Raw genomic sequence first — 13,960 nt, forward strand, 5'->3', positions numbered from 1 at the left:
ACACCCCACAGCGCTCCCCTTACCGGTCCTTCCTCCACCTTTACGTGTACACAAATAATTAAGCAGACGCACACACACACACACACACAAGATAATTTTCCCCAGCGAGAACACAGGGCCTCACAGCACACCTGGCGTATGAGCAATACCCGAGTGAGGGAGTAGGAGAGAGAGAGACATAGAGTGTGTGAGTGTGTGGCAGAGAGACAGAGGTGTAATTAATTTTGGGCTGCTTTGCAATTAATTTCTCAAATGCAATTATGAGCAATCCTTTCAGTCCCTCAAAGGGGTGAGGGTTGATTCTCTTTGCACTTTCACTCAAAGTTTGGGCCATCGTTTGGCCATAATTTGTAGAGCAATCTGCCGCCCTCTGCATCTATCTATCTATCTCTCTTTGTATCTCCATCTCCATCGCACGTCTTGACTGCATGCTGGCCATGCCATGTGTGTGTCAAGTCAATGCCCAGCTGTGCCGAGCAATGTCTGGAAAATGTCAGAGCACACCAGCACCAAAACCTCCCGTGGCGGCAAAACCAAAGATGTAAGCCACAAAAATACTTGACAATTTGTTTGCAATACATTTTCCGCTCCAAACTGCTGCGCCTCCACTCCTCACACCCTCCGCCAGCGACGACATCTGCTTCTCCTCCCTTGGCTGTTCCCTGCAGCATCAGCATTTTTCTCAGCTCGATAATTTTTTATTTCGCTTTGGCTCGCCTTCGTCTTGGACTCCCGACTCTCAAGTGAAACTATTATGGCTGCAAAAAGACCAAGCACAGGGGAGAGAGAGACAGAGAGAGAGAGAGAGAGGGGAGAGGAAGCTATAAGTTCATAAAACAATTGGCTCCATTTGCTCTGATTTTCATTGCCTGCCATTTTGTGTGACCTGCGATGACCAGGGGCCCTCGGGCTAGGGCTCATGATCGGGCTAGAACTCGGACAGGGGCTGGGACTGGGACTGGGGCTGGCGTCTCTGTGTGTGTGTCTGTGTGTTTGCGCCCTGGGATGACCCTGCCTCGTCTCCTAGTGACACATGGAGCTGCTGCCGCTCCAGTGATGGAATGTGGGGTCTGGAGATGGAGATGGAGGTGGAGATGCGGAACCTCTGTGGAGCTGCTGTACACTTGGACTTTAATTGGTTTGTTTATATTGGCGCCCCCGGGGCAGATGCAATCAATTGCAGACAATGCTGCCAATTACTCCACTCTGTGTCCTGGAAAATGCAACCCCCCATCCGACCGAAAACACTCTCATATAATTAATAATTTTTGCCTTTTATGCTGGGTAATTGCTCTGGCAGTTGTAGGCAATTTACCATTTACCGAATGATAACGAGAGAGCAGAAGCCACATCAACTACACTCTGGAGTGCACTCCACATCCGTTCCACATCCATTCCACATCCATTCCACCCCATTCCATTCCCATTCGTATGTTCTAGTCTCTGCCCCCTGCCCTGCCAATCGTATCCTTGCCACCACACGAGAACGTACCAATACTCTCCTCAACATTCGACTTCATTGCATATTCAGTTTGCTGCAGATGCCACATGACTCCCAGCCACTTCAATGGTCTTTCTCTCTCGGAATGCGGGGGTGATGGCGAGGATGGATGTGTGATTGTGTGGAAATGCCAAATGCAATTCCACATTACATATAGACACAGGTGGTAATGACTGCCACTGGGTGTGGGGTGGCTTAGAAGCTCAAAAGCTCCCTGTAATTAGCAGGAAATGTTGCCAGCCAAAGCCCGGCTTCGGCTCGAATCCCAGTTGAAAGCAACGCATTAAGCTCAAGTGAAGCGAAGAGGCAATCACTGCCATGGAGAGGGGCGGCGGTGAGTAATTAATAATTGCCAGCTCTCAAAAGGTGCCGAAAGCTTGATGTTTGCCCGCTCAAATAACCAAATCTCTGTCGAAAGCCAACTTCCAGGACACAAAGAGCCAAAGAGCCAAACACCCAAGGACCTGGGCCAGGGGCCAGGGCTAAGAGTGATTTGACCACTCGCTTAGAGCAACCAAATGAGCTGTTTATGTAAATGGGTGTATATCAAATTAAAAGCCATAAAAACGAGCCACAGGACAGTTTTTATGGGATGCCAACAAGGCAACACCCAAATGAACTGGATTTGATGGCCATGCATAAATCTGGTCTAATTGTGAGGACGACATCATCGGAGGAGTACACTTCATATTTCGACCAAGACGACGACCACCCACTAATTGAGCCATAGATTAAATGTGAGCCACAGAGCGAGACCACAGGAGGAACTTTGCCATGAATCAATGCCCGAATGAATCACGGTCTGGATTCGGATTCCGATTTGGCTGTGACTGTGACTGTGGATCCCACTGAAACGTAACAGGTTTTTACGTGCTTTACGTGACCATACAAAGTTGTGAAGAAACTCCCATAAACTGCCACAACAATCCCTCCCCGCCCCAACCAACACCCAGGAGTCTACGGGCCCTGCTGTCGGCCTATATCAAATAATTACCGGAACTTAAACGTATAACCAACAGTTTCCGTGGCGGGGAACTGCGACTGCCTGGGCAGGTGGATGCCGTGCCTCCCCTCCAGCAGGGCCCAGGGGGGCCTGCATACATGTCCGTTTATAATAATTCACATGCAATGAAAATGTCAATAATTGTTGTTCCCGTGGCCTGGACGAAATTTATGTTCACAAATAATTTTACATTTAAAGCCACGTTTCCGAATCATTGGAAAAGTTTTCAGTTGCTTTTTTATGCCACATATGACACAGAGATATACATAAATAAATATATATATATTTATAGTTTATTTAGTGAATGGCTGCGTGGGAATTCTTTTGGCTGGGGATGGGGATGGGGATTGGCAAATTATGCAAATGTCTGGGCCATTAGCATAAAGTGATTTTGATGAGGCACCCACCAAAAGTGGACTTTATGCTTCGCTACACTGCTGCCCGCTCTGGACACTGATTAGGGTTATGGTCTAGAGTGGATTCACAACCCCCCCCCACCCAACTGTCCGTTCCAGCCACCGTCCACCGGTGTTTTGGCCAAACAGTTTTCATGGTCAACATGGACCTTCTCTTCGAACGACTCCTTTTTCGCTCTCGTATTCAGCAACTTGCTTTTCCCTGGCGTATAAGAGTACGGTTGCCGCTGCTTCGGCGATAGAAGAGTGCTATGGAGCATCTAAGGGTTTGAGTGTAACTTTTGTTTGGGCCTAGAGTCCGTGACGTCAGGGCCCAATGGAGGGCATCCTCGTGCTGAAACGAAACAGGGCTCGTTCCCTTGTTCCCTGGCCAAAAGGATAACATGACAAACTAGTTACGTGCATAAATTATATTTATTATATGCCCCATCGCTATATACTCCCCGCCCAGGTGGATGTCGCCACCCCCACACCCGCCTTGGACCCATACGACTATGATGGATGAATATTTTGTGATGATGATGATGCTATGCATAAGTATGGCCGTTCCGTTCCGGTTCGCGTTCCGAGGAAGGTGGCTCTGGGGCGTACGGAGCAGCGTGTAAAATGAAAATGCAATAAGTTAATGATATCAACAGTGGGCCAGGCCATAGCCAACTGGAACCCCACCTCATTCTCGTCTTTATCCTAATCCTAGTTAAGTGTTTTTGGGCGAGGGAGTGTCTGTGTGTGGCAGTCTCCTAATGAACCTAAAACTAATACCAGACCCAGGACGACATTATGTGACACTAAAAGCGTTCCTCTGGCAACCAGAGCCCCATCAGGGAGAGGGGCGGGTGGCTAAAAGGACTTGTAACAAGCCACGATAAGGACCTCCACTCGTCTAAATTGTCAACGCATGCACGAATGTCCTTCTCTGCTTTTGACAATAATTGTTTGCCCGCTGCTCAATTCCTTTTTTTTTTGCCACATTTGTCCATGTCACTTCTGTTGAGTGTGTCATGCTTTGTTAACCCATTGGTTCGGTAATGGTCAAGCAAGATTTATATGCATCACCATTCCGGCATAAGCCACAAAAACTAAAAAACACAATTTCAATTTGCAACTTTTTTTGGGGGACAATTTTATTGGGATAATGTGGATGCAACCTAGTGATACAATTAGACAGACCGATTGTCTGCTGTTGATTTTGTTGCTGTCTGCCGCATGCAGCACGTGACGTCCTCCGCCCCCGGGCACTGCCAGGCCATACGTCATCTGTCAGTTCGCATTCCATCTATCCAGCCCGTCCAGTGATGGAATAGGGAGACAAACGCTAATTGCATTTCGATATACTGGACCCCCAACGATTCGATCCGATTCCGATGTGTGTGGGGGGCCAGATAATGGACTTAAGTGCTCGAATAATTAACTACGACAAAAGCGGCACACGGCACACGGGCCCGGTTACGGATACGGATGCGAGTAGGAGACACGGGTACACCAGCTATGCCAGGGGGCAACGACACACATACACACATACGTACATACTCGTACATACTCGTACATTTGGCAAACCGAAATGTCACATCCGTTTTTATGGGACTGGGCGTGGCAGGGACGGGACGCACGAAAAATTCCAACTTATATTTCGCTACACTGAGAGAAAACGAAATAGTGCTGGAGGGGAAGCATCACTCGTGATCCCTACTGATACACCTGGCATTCCCTTGCATTCTGTCATTGAATTCTATTGAATTTGTGGAATTTTTCACTTCAGTGGGACTTTAAATAGCAGTAGATTCTATGCATTCACCTTCGAGTGTATTGGCCGCAAACGATTTAAGAGGAAAACGCAGTCTGACAGCTGACATATGACGTGGATACCCACAAGCCGCACGCCACCACGCGAATGGGTGTCTCTGAATAGCCGCAAGGTGAGGCAAGGCCACGGGGGAACAGCATGCAGATTGGCTTGGGGACACATGTACATATATATATACATAAATTGGTAATCGACTCGACTCGACTCGTCAGTGTCGGTATGGAGGCGTCAACAAAGGAAAGGTTGAGGCAGGACCCACTTCACCCGAGAGGAAACCCAAGACGAAACGGAATACATACGAGCCACGTCTGTGTCTGTGCGAGAGATGACAGCCGGTAAAGGAATGCAAATTGCCGACAATGTCGTAAGCAAATTTGTTGCACTTTCAGGGCAACTTGAAAGTCGAGCGAGTGTTCCGGCATTTTTCCGTTTCGTGCAACAACTTTCTAGAAAAGATCGATGGAACAATGCGAATTAGGTTTCATAATTTTACCACTTGAAGTCTGTCTTTTCAGTAGGTGTGGCTTCTGCCAATTACCAAACATAAAGCTGAAATAACGAGTAGATTGTATTGGGAGTTGAGGGATAGAGCAGAGAATCCTTGTAGAAAACTGCTAGCAATAAATTACACTTTATGGCAGACGGATGGCCAAGGGTCAGCGGCGGTCGACAACAAAGTACACGGATAGACACCATACATATATTGTTCGGTATATCCAATCATAAATTCAGGTACGAGTGTGTCGGCTATCCTATAAAGCAGAAGGAAAATGCAGCCGCAGAATAAACAAATAAATATTTACAAAATTCGATTTGATAGACTGGTAGAGGGAGCGGGCGGGAATGGCGGGCAAATAAGCTGCTGGAAAATGGCATGCTGGAAAACTTGAGTTTCATAATAAACCGAATGATTGGTTTTCCCTCACTGGCGTCATGAATGTGTGTCTGTGTGTGATAGTGTATGCATTTGGCTGTGTGTGTGTGTTTAAGAAAATTCTCGCAAATTATTCGTGTAGAAAAGTGGCAACATATTTGAAAAGTTTTCCAATCAATGCCAGAGCTATTAATAATTTATTAGCTTCTTTAAACTCTGGCACACATTTAGGGGTCCATTTTCGTGGGGCAAGGACACTGGGGGGATGGGCCCCCATTGAAAGGGTAGGGAGGGACCTGTGGCAGTAGTGTGCCTGTGTGTGTTCGCATTTTAGTGCCTGGCTATAACGTCAATCCCAACTTTGGTAATTTCAATATAAATTAGGTTTATGTACTATTTGGCCTGGGTAGGGCAAGTGAGCAGAATAACGATGAACGATAAACGAAGAGCAAAGTATGTAAATACTACATACATAAATATACATATACGCACAAGTAGCTTACGCAATGAATTTGTGTATTCAGGATGATTGAGAACACAGTTTTAATAGATTCAAAATAACAGAATATTATGGAGAATAAAGGGTATGAACAGTCGTCAAGTCCAAATGTGTAGCAATAGGAGGAGCAACATCTATACAAAGATAGAAACTGTGCAGTCCCGTTACGAACGAAGTTGGCTGCTGTACTAAGCAGAACAAGACCCGAAAAGAGAGCGCGTACCGGTTGCGGACTAGCCTGTTTAATTTCATCAGGCTTTGGTTCGTACTTGCTGAGAGCAAGAGTGAGAGTCGTCTCAGCCGAGGAGGGGCGCATTAATATTGTTGTTGGAATTGCTGAGAGAGCAAGATAATAAACCAATTGCGAGAGCATGAACGAGTGGCGGGTATGGCGTGAGAGGAGCAAAGCTCGTAGATCAGCAGATAAGACAATCGCGACTGCAACTGGCGGCTCAACGAAATGCACGAAGAAGAGCAGGGCAACAACACTGTTCTGTTTCGTGCTAACAGCTATCGCAGCCCTTTTCGCAGCCCCTTTAAAAGCCCTTTAAAAGCCCTTTTAAAAGCCCCTTTCTGTTTCTGTTTCTTTGGGTCTTTTGTGCTCAATTTTACTTTTAATGCACTCAAAACGTTGCACCTGAAAATGAAAACGCAAAAGTAAGTGATGTGTAGATATGAAAATTCCCATAGCTTGGATGAGTAGAGTCGACTAAAGCTTTGTAGTCCCCGAGAATTACGAGTATCATCAGTTGATTGATGGTTTAAGCTCATTCAACAGTAGGTCCTGTTGTTGAATATTATATATGTTACTTACGATAACGAAAGGCTTGACACTCTTTTATGGGCTTAAACTCGCTTCGTGCATATATTTTCATTTTACAGAGCCGCAAGATATTTGAGAAATTTTAATACAAATAATCGAAACTGATTGGCATGCTTAGTACTAATAGTACCCTATCGATATGCACATCAATACCATACACAGTGCATAAATGAAAATACGAGTATTAATGGCCTAGAGCTTTGTTTGTTGTGCCACCAATCGCGTGGGTTAATTGGGCTGCCATTTGTTTATCAAAATAAAAGCAGGCTCAGAGCAAAAATGTGCGCAAAAAAACCGTAAAAGCCGAGCACATGTGCGTGTGCACCGCGCGGAAAAAAACACCAACAACAGGGGCAGAACTAGCCGGCACTACCGGCAGTAGCTGTGGCACTGCCACTGGCAGCTGCATGTCAGTTATTCAATTAAAAAAGACCTTCAACAACTTTATCCGAAATATAAAAAAGGACGAGCCAAGAGCCCATCAAATTTGCCTCAATAGCAAAAAATGCAAATTGTATTAGAACAGAAGGCCCCAAGGCCGAAGAGGGGGCAAAGTTTTCCCAACGCGTAGGCAGAACTCTATAAAGGGAAATTATGAAATACCCAAAAACCCGGAAAACACTGCCGGGGAGGGAAAGTTGTTTAACAGTTCTCCGCAGGGGATATGGGCGACACTTTAAGACTGCTCCTTTTGTTCAGGCCAATAGCAAATCGTATTTAGTCGTTGGGGCATTACAGATCCATAGAATTTGTTGCACTACAGAGTATTGCCTACCCTTCTGACTATTGACTTTCCACTAGCCAGATATTAACCAATCAGCTTTAAGCTGTCCATTGTTCTTGCAACACCTTTGACGTGTGAAAATTGTAGGCAGATATGATCATCTAAAACGCTATTTATTTTGACTGTTTAGCTCTGTGCCTTTCCCTGTGCCACGCCCACCGTAGGGGGTTCTGGGTAAAGTCTATTGTTGACAGCTTTGTGTGCCTGTGTCTGTTCCTATGTCTGTTCCTGTCTGTCTATCGTTCGGTTCAGGCCCAGTGATTATACAGCTTATGATTTGAATGCAGAGTCTTGGATACAGCTTCTAGATTTGGGTTTAGTGCCACGCCCTCGCCAGCGCCTCAATTCCCCACTGCTGCATACGTGCTAGGTGCCGGGCCCCCGTCCTCTCCTGGTGCACACTGCTGCACTGCTGTTGCCAATTGTTGCCATTTCCCGTACCCAATACATTGAAGCGTCCGTTTCCAACGTTTGCCGGAAGTTTGCTCCGCTTGGCTGGGATTACATTTTCCTGCTTACTTGCCTTGTCTTCGTTTTCGTCTTCTCCTGCTTCTTCTCCTTCTCCTTCTTCTTCTGCTGGCCTCTGTTTTGTCCAGATACACATTCTGTGAGGAAGGAGGGGCACAGGAACATCTCTTCTGGCTCCCATTCCCATTCCCAGTCCCGTTCTCGTTCCACAACTGTTATGTAAATGCATTTTCATGTTTCGGCTCTGGCTTATCCTTAAAGTCTATAAATACGAGCATCGGGGAGCATCCTCGTATTGAAAAGTAAAATGAAGAATTTCATTCATTTTATTCCTTTACGAGAGAACAATTTCTCGACATTCTTTAGTCCTATTGACGCTGCCGCTTCTGGATACCCTTGAAGATGGAGCAGATTCCTGACTTATCCGTTTCCATGGAAACGATATCACTGGCTGTATCCTTACAAAAGTCCCTCTCTCTTGTTACGCAGCACTTAGCGCCCTAATCGTTTTGTTTTAATGCGATAAGAACCGTTGTTTTCTTAATTTGAAGAAATGATTTCTTGTCGAGGGTATCTTTAGCTGCGGGACTCGAGTCCGTTCTAATCCGCTGCTGCTGAGCTTTGCATGTAGAGAAAGTGCTAATAAAAATATACAAATTTGTACATAAAATTTGTTCAATTTTATATCCCCAAAAATGGACAAACAATTCCCAGCAGCTCCAGCCCGAAATAAAGCCATGGGGGGCCTCTGAGCTCTCGCCCACTGCCTGAAAGTGCATATACCCATCTATGGGATACTTAAATTTGCAGGAAGTCCCCTTTAAATGCCTGAAATCCGACCGATTAAGGTCCTGTTCATTAGCATGCGATGCGGTGCCAGGAATATCCCAGCAGGGAGGGGCGGCCGACGGCTGGCGTCAGCAAATGAAATTATTTTTAATGCGTTTGCAAATGCACTCAAACGCAGGCGAACGGAAGCATCCACCATCCACCATCCATCCTCCACCACGTCCACGTCGACGTCCACCCACAGGCACAATCATAAATTGTTAATTAATGCGTGAACAGTTTTCCCCCGATCTGCACCGCCCAACCACCCCAGGGGGCTACCACTGTGGATTGAACTGTGCATTCGTTGCGCGGACAAAGGTCACATGGCCGTCATCTAGGGGTCAAAGCGGGTTAGGGGGAGGACAGGACAGCACAAAGACTGGATGCCAGCATCCTCCGGCAACAGCAGCAGCAGCGAATTGAGGAGCCTCAGACGCAAATGGAAGGCAAACACTTGAAGCCGCAACAGGAAACGAGAGCCAAAGGAGCAGGACTCTGGCGGGGTAATGGTGTGACGTGTGGCCTGTGGTGTGTGTGGTGTGTCATGATGTATGCCGCAGTTTTCCACGGTGAAAACTCTGCTAGTTTGCTGTGTAGCAGGAGGAAAAAACTTCAGTACGCAAACACATTTTAACCTAATTTACAGTTAAACATTAAATATGTAAAGCACGTCAGTTTCTGTGTGAACGCGTTTCCCCCCTTTACCCCTTGACAACCCACGTACTCATTTACACCAGCCCGCTGTCCCTCTCCCCTCCTCAACCGTGTGCCATGCGGTTTGTCTGTGAAAGGGTTTGTGGGTGCCTCTTGGACAGGGCTCTGCCGGGGTCTCCCTCTCCCTCGCTCTGTGTGTGTGAAAAAGTTACCTTTATTAAATTGCCAATCGAAGCATGTAACTGTAAATTTGCATTGTGATGGTAACAGAGTGGCTGCGAGAGAGAGAGCGAGTAAATGTTGCTTAGGCAGCAGCAGGAGCGGCAGCAGCCACATATCTGAATCTCAATCTGAGTCCTGGAACCCGAACCCCCAGACAAAGCCATACACATTTTCCATACGCACTGTTGCACGCACTTGAAAAAGGAGGCAGCAAAAAGAGCGGGGGCTGGAAAGGAGTGGCAAATGGAAGGGCTGGGGTGGATTAAGTAGAAGAGGGCGGCGGGCGGCAGGCCTGCCTGACAAGCCCTAATCGAAATTACATATGCAAAAAGTTAGCAATCACGTTCGATGCTAATCAATTATTTCCCACTCAGACGTTGGGGATGAGAACTTTTCGGAGCGAGGGCGAGGGGCGAGGGGCCACGCCCTCAATGCATATGCGTCTTGAGTAGAATTACATATATTATTTATGATCCATTGGGTCCCGCACAGTTGGTCTCTGGGCCGTAATTAGCAAGAATCATCAGCACCCAGTAGCAGCCCCAAAAGACGTGCTGAATTGAGTTAAGGAAGTTTCTCCAGCAAGCAAGACGAATGAAATTGTAGATTAGAGTACAGACGCTGTTTATACCCTGGACAATCTATGAATACTTTGGCAGATACATATGTATATGTAGGATATAGTATCTTTGTATCCAGAGATAGTTACCATGACGGATCGTTGGAGTGTCTGTAGCTTTATATAGAGGGCAAGTCCTAAGGCTATAGAGTTACGTAAGGAGAGTAGGGGGAGAAGAGAGGGTAGGCATAGGATGAACCATTGACCCTGGGTAGCGACCACTCCGCCTCCTCCTCCTCCTTCTCTCGCAGGTACATGCTCTTAAATGCCCTGGGGCCAACGCTGGTCCTGCCTCGCAACACGAGTCCAAGTGGCAGAGCGTAAAGCCAATGATGTGGAGTAAGTGAGGCAGGTTTATTGAATTTCATGGCTTTGGCTGCTGCGGCCCATAAATATGAAACACGATCGAGGCGGGCACCGGATGGGGAGGCGGGAGGCATTTTGGGCGGTCACCAGGCGGTCAGCATCGCCTTCAACGACAAAGATTTACGCGTATTTGCGTAGTTGGACATTCACCATCGAATGATGAAGTGCCGCCACCTGACTGGCTCCCCCAGCCCCAGCACCCACTTGCCGCACAGAAAAGGGAGTGGCGGGGAGGTCTCATCCCTTTAGGTGAGTCTTACCCCCTTTTGTACGTCAACTTAAGGCACTCAAGTGCAACTTGAAAAGTTTCCAATAAGGAACAAAAAAAGAGCAAAGGAAATGTATCGCTTCTGAGTTTGTCCCACCACACCACCACAGCCACAGCCTAAAGCGTCCCTACCGCTGTCCCCCGCCCCCTTTGTGGGGTGGGCGTGGGCGTGTGCCGTGATGGAGGCGTCACCGTCGTGCGTAGCACATTTTCCGCATCAATGCGCGTTTATTTTACTGCTAAAGCCTTTCCGAATGAATGAATGAGCGCTTCGAAAAAAGGCAGCAGTGGGTTCTCTCCCTCTTACCACCTGCCACCTGCCCCCCATGCCCACTAAACTTGCCATCAAACTAAAGTAGCTTACACCACGGGGCGTCTCGTTTTCATCTTATTTCTGTTGAGCTTTTGTCTTTTCCTTTGAATTAGAAAAACAGAGAGAAAGAAAAGCAGAACAGAAAAAAACCGAACCGAACCGAACCAAATCGAAAGAAAAGATGCACATTACCTTGAAAAAATGTAAAGAAAAATCAGGTAATACTCGTAATATTATGGTGCAAATGTGCCAGAGCATATTTATTGATTTCCGGTCTCAGCTTTTCTCTCTTCGGGCACTCACCGAAATAGACGAAAACTCATGGTTTACCCCGAAACGAGCATCAGGTTACAAGCGCCGCAAGGATGCTTCAGGAGTAGACAGTAAATAACTGAATTTCACGTGAATTACATGCATTCTACTTGAATCAATAAGCTCCTCTAGCTGTCAAACAATGAAACAATCTATTGGCGTACCTATGGGGCCCAAGAGTTGGTATTCATATCAATCCTTCAATTAATTAATGATATGTACACTGCACAATTATCGAAGCAGATCGATTCATACGTTCGCCTGAATGCCCCATCCCTAAGGCATTGATATCCTTCTGTTCTCCGAGGTATGGCTTTCATTTGAATATATTGAATAAGGTAAACAGGAATGACTTTAAATTTAATCACAAGTTGAATATACTGGTGGCGGCCTGCAATCTGTGATAGTATTTGAGAAATTAGCTTAAGAATCGAATGAAATACGCGAATGAACAGGAGCAGTGGCGGGGGCAGTGGCGGGGGCAGTGGCAGTGGCAGTGGCAATACCAAACAGCCATAAACACGACCTACTTGTGCGTTTTTCAACTTGACTGCACCGCAAAAACAGCTCCAACATCCGAGAGAGGAGAGAGAGTAAGAGAGCCGGCAACAAGAACAATAAATTTATGGCTTTTAAAAATGTTTAACTCAAACTTGACTCCACCGCATCCCCCGCCCCCACTTGGGCCCCACCTCCGTTCTAAATGTTGGGCCATGTTTGCTGTAGTTGCTGTTGTGTCACAGATTTATGGCCAAGCCCGGCAAAAAAGGGGCCAAGAAAAGGGAAAACTTCTTCAGTTCCAGGGCCTACCAGCCCGCACAGAGCCGCCCGGGAAGGCGAGTAAAGTTTACGATTTGCCAGGTAGTCAAATTGAATAAATGTTAAGACAATTGCTGGCAAGAGTTAACTTTTGGTCATGGCACAAAAGTGCTTATCCCATAGGTCTTAGCCCAAGTCGAACGGGGTTTTGCCTTGTGGGGCAACAATCAAACATGAGGGGCAAAACCCCACCCCACACCCACTCCTGCCGCATCAAATGTCGGTGCGAATTTCATTAAAATAAACTTTTTCTACAAAAACGCGAGAGTACATTTTCGTTTTATTTGGCCCTGGAAAAACGACAGCGAAGGAAAAAAAAACCGAAGCGAAATCACGGCTAGGGCACTTTGGTCCCTTTATCCACCCCAACCCCTCAAAGGCCACCACCAGCCGAACCCCTCCCCTCCCTCTCTCTCTTTGAATTGGCTTGGTTTTTATGGTCGTCGGCGCTTTTTATAGCCACCAGAAGCAGAACAGCATTTGCCTCATTTCACTCCTGAGCGCGGGATCCCCTCACCTCACCTCACCACACCACACTTCACTCTCTCTAGCTCCAGCTCCAGCTCCAGTCTCTCTAATTTGAATACCTGGCTGAGAATGAGAATCTGTTTGGTAATTTCTGGCGCTGCTTCTGGTTTTTGCGCTGCTCCAGAGAGGTTTCCCGATAACGTTTGCATCGCTCTTTATTGCTTTTAAATGTTTTTTAGCCTCCCGCGAAAGCCTTTTGCCATAAAACCTAGACTTGAAGGAACGTTAGGGCGGGTGGGAGCGTAGAAATTTTGATATAGGAATTGTTTTTACAGCCGCAGGAAACGCTCCAAATTTCGCCTGATAGACTATCCAAACCCTTTCGACTCCCCACAATTACCCATCGGCGGCAGGGGCGAGTGGGAGGGCGGCAGGATATGCATCATGGTGCCGAGTGCACCACCCACGCCTTCTCCTGGGCACCACGGGGCCTGACCTGCGCTACTACTTATGATGAACCGGACGTGGACAGGAGAGGACAGCGTGGAGTTCCGTGGAGTGCAGTTCAGTGCTGTGCCAAGAGCTAAGTGCCGCTTCCGGTGGTCGTTGCTCGTTGGTCCACAAAAAGCGGCAGGTCCGAGCCCGGGGCCATAAATTTGCAGGCAAAAAGGCGAAAGACTTACGCTGCTGCCCTCGGCCATCCGCCAGATGCGCAACTTATTTGGAATGAACTGAGAGAAATTCAGAGATATTTGAAGAAGCCTTGACTGATCTGAGAATTTCACCAAGAAATGATATCTTACCCTAAGTATCCTTTAACCTTGAATCTCCCCCCCCAGGTGATTCGGCAAAGAGAACGCCCGAAAAAAAGCTGCAGCTAGGCCCCGAGAGAGCTGTGCTGTTCATGGCTGCAGGT

Source organism: Drosophila pseudoobscura, chromosome 3, assembly GCF_009870125.1.
Source record: "Drosophila pseudoobscura strain MV-25-SWS-2005 chromosome 3, UCI_Dpse_MV25, whole genome shotgun sequence".
Taxonomy (NCBI): Eukaryota; Metazoa; Arthropoda; class Insecta; order Diptera; family Drosophilidae; genus Drosophila; species Drosophila pseudoobscura.